This window comes from Triturus cristatus, chromosome 1_2 (genome assembly GCF_964204655.1).
Source record: "Triturus cristatus chromosome 1_2, aTriCri1.1, whole genome shotgun sequence".
NCBI classification, from domain to species: domain Eukaryota; kingdom Metazoa; phylum Chordata; class Amphibia; order Caudata; family Salamandridae; genus Triturus; species Triturus cristatus.
This window is the reverse complement of record NC_140580.1, coordinates 325,201,518-325,205,336: the sequence shown is the minus strand read 5'-3', so window position 1 is coordinate 325,205,336 and position 3,819 is coordinate 325,201,518.

The window sequence follows — 3,819 nt, the reverse complement described above, 5'->3', positions numbered from 1 at the left end:
ATGTAAACTCATCATCTGCAATGTTCAGCAAATCTCTAGTAGAGCCAACAATTAACCAAGACAATTCTCACCCTTGCCAGAATCCTAAATCATAGGTTAATGATCGTAGTATTCTCAAGTCAGCATTCAGACAATTATGTAGATAAGAGTTTACAATGCTCATCATGCACTCTTTACCTACTTTGTGGGTGATTTGTTTTCTTGTTGCTAATATGTATATTTGAAGGAGAGTGAATACATGTTGCTCTTGGATTAGGACAGATGACTTGATTTATGTAATACATTACATTTTAAAGCCAAATACATATATAGAAACATAACTATGTTTCAACCCATTGCTGGACTTTTTCCATTAATTTTCCAAACAAGTTCAGTTCTCTGATGTTAAACAGCTTTTTAGATGTTAACTTCAAAATAGAAATTTTCAGATAGTTTCAGATAATAAATGTTGAAATACTGATTGTAATGTTTTGAACGTATTTAATTAAAAAATTAGATGTGTGGCTGCAATCTAAATATGCATTCTCCAGAATTCTTAAGTGGAATTTGTGATTCAGAATGATCTTCCTTTTTTCACGAGTCTTGGTATGGTGGGGAAAAATAAACAGTCGGTCTTAATTTGAAGAGAATAATTAAAAAACTATAGATATATATATCAGAAGGACAATATTTGGCTTTCTCTAGGAATTGCATTCCTTGCATAAACTGACACTTCATATTATGCCAAATAAAGTTGTTCATACTGATTTGATACTTTTCCAAAAACTAGTTTGGTACAAGTAAGTGGAAAGGATTAAAGATGCATTTTGGCAGAATAGCCACTTTCCCTATATTGATTCATCTTATAATGGATGTCTGAAACTATAGTAATTACGAAGAGATATTTTATGTTCATTCTAAGATATCAATCGTTTTTGCGTGGTCCCCTCAGATTCTGTGCATCTTGCTGGACCCTATATTTTTTCTGATTTTTAAGTCTGTGCACTTTAATCTAGCCAACCAGTGGTAAAGTGCATGCACACCCCTTTTAAACGTGGTCAAATTGGTATATTCTTAATTTGTATATTTAATATAGCTATAAGCCCCTAGCATAAGGTACCATGTGTGCTCATAATCTGGAAGTTAAATACCACCATTGGACTGCAGCATCTAATGTGCCATCCACTACAGTGGCAGTGTAAACGTGGCTTCAAACCTACTAGTGTAGCTTGATGATAGCAGTGTAAAAACTGCAATTCAACCTGCCAAAATTAGCCCTTTTGACAGGTAAAAACCATCCTTTTAAATGATAGTAAGTTGCCCCATGTACGATTTATAGCCCATATGGCTGGGAACATTGTATTTAAAAATAGGGCGTGCAGAAATGTAATGTTAACGTCCTTACAGTGATTAGCACCCAAGCAATTTTTCACTGTGAGAGGTCTAGCTGTCCTATGTTCAAAACCACAATGCAGATTTATATCCTAAGGCTGTATGGGCCTAGAAAAAAAATAATTAACAATTTTATCAGTTATTAAAAATCCAATTCAATAGTGAAGTTGGATTTTAATAAATCTTAAGGAAAAGTGACTCTCAGAACGGTACCTTTTCTCTGCTTTAAGTTCCTGGAAGCAAATTTACCTTTGCTTTCCAACTCCTCCCTGCCAGGGATTAGCATTTCAATAAGAGTGAAAAATGTGTGAAATGCTTCCCAGAGACAAATAATAGGCTGGGCTGAATGAGCAGAAATGGCACCTCTGAATGTCACTGAAGATACAGGGTGGGGCTGTGAGCATTCTTTTTGACATAGTTTCAAATCTTGCTTGAGTGGCAAATCCTGCTCTGGGTTCACAAATAAAACTTTGGGATGCACTTAAAGGCAGAGAACAGGATAACAAGACAATGTTTGGGTATTCTCTATCTGATTGATTATGAACACTGCTTTTTCTTACCATGCTTCTGTTTCTGTTGTTTACATAGAGCAGGGTGGGGGACACTTGAAAAGAAGGAAAACAGGGTGGGAAAACAATTCTTAGATATTCACTGTTGGGTTTCTAGAAAGCCCTACTCTTGTACTACCAGACGTCTGGAGTAATTTCCACTCACTAGTTCATGTCAAGCACAAATGCAGCATTTCCAGGCATCCCTCTTCAGAACACTCCTTGACCTGAGGAAGAACATAAGAAGACTGGACCTGCTGTCTGTGACCTGGGAGAAGCCCTGAAGGACTGAACCTGTTTCTTCTTGTACCCTGGACAGCTGATCAGTGGCAACAGGACCTGAACTTTATCCTGCTCTTGGCCTCTGCCTGACACCCTGGGAGTCTCTGAGTGCCTCCCTTGATGTCCTAGCAGGGCTTTAAAACTATACTCCTGCAGTGAATTTGACCTTAAAAAACCTAAGTGGTTGATGATTCTGACCCACGTTCCTCTGCAATCAGCCTTCGTCCCAGTTTTCCATGGCCACTGACTATCGTTGGCGCTTTTTGCTTCTTGGTATGGTTCCTACTTCAAACCTAAAAAAAGTTATATTTCTGGTTCCCTTTATTGGATTCTTTTTATTTTGGGGTCTTTATGTTTATTACATTTTACTCTATTTTTCCTATTCATTTGAGATTTTTATTGTTTTGTATTTTGACTTTGTTACTGTTTTGATACTTTATAAATACTTTACACATTTCCCTACGTTAAGCCTGTCTGCTTTGTGCCATAGCTGTTAGGTGGTTGGGCTCAGAATAATTTAGTGACTTTAAGAGGTTACCCTGAAAATTGTTGTGATTATTCATTGAGGTGGGTATTCATTCACTCCAATTAATAATCCAATTTCTTACACCCTGCTTTACAATAACAGGGTTGCTCACAGTAGAGTGAACCTTTTAGTTTGAGTTCTAGTGCTGTGACATCCTCCTGTGCAGCAGACACACTTTATACAAATATAAATGAACATAGCATAACTGCATAAAACACTGCTGTTTTGGCTAAACAAATGAAACATCTCAACAAGGTTGTTTTACTGATTTCCTGGGAAAAAAAATGACTTTCCAAGAGAATGATCATGAAACAATGAAAGAATTTGACAGGAATCATAACTGCAATTTCATGAAATTTCAAACTTAAAAATATCACCCAATTATGCCATTGGCATTATAATTTTGAACTCTTCAAACTCCAAATTATGCAGTTTTTTCCTTTTGATTTGCATGATTATATTTGCTTCCAAAAACAAATTCTGTTTTACATTTATTCATGAGAAGAATCACTGGGGCTGTGCGTTATTCCTAATGGACATCTAGGTATACTGAGAGAACAAAATACAATAGTTTACAAGGGTTTGATACAGTAGATGCAAATGCCAGACAGCTCAATCCGTAGGAAGCATTGTGTTTTGTTCTCTTCGAATTATTGACTTCATAGTCCGATATTAAAAATGCGTACTCAAACACAGTCCTCTTCTACTCCAGTGTGTACCCTCAGTGGATACATCTAGAGCAGGCTGGCATCATGCATCTCATTGTATAAATTGTATATTCTCCCCAAATCATGTGCTTTAATTTTAGATTTAGCACTAGTGCTGCAGAGAACACAGAGGTTAAAGATGGAGAGGCAGTTGAATCCAAAGGAAGAATCCAGCTTTCCATTGGAGTGCAGAGATCCCCATACAGAAAGGTGCGGTCTTATAACTGTGCTTCACCACCTAAGTGACATAGTTACTACGTCTTCAAGATCCTCCTTGCCCCTGTGCCCACAATAGTTAAATGGGGCTGGGACATAAGCAATGGTGTTCCTATGTTTACCTTAGCCCACATCCTCATGGAAATGAGGGAACACACCTTTGCATTAC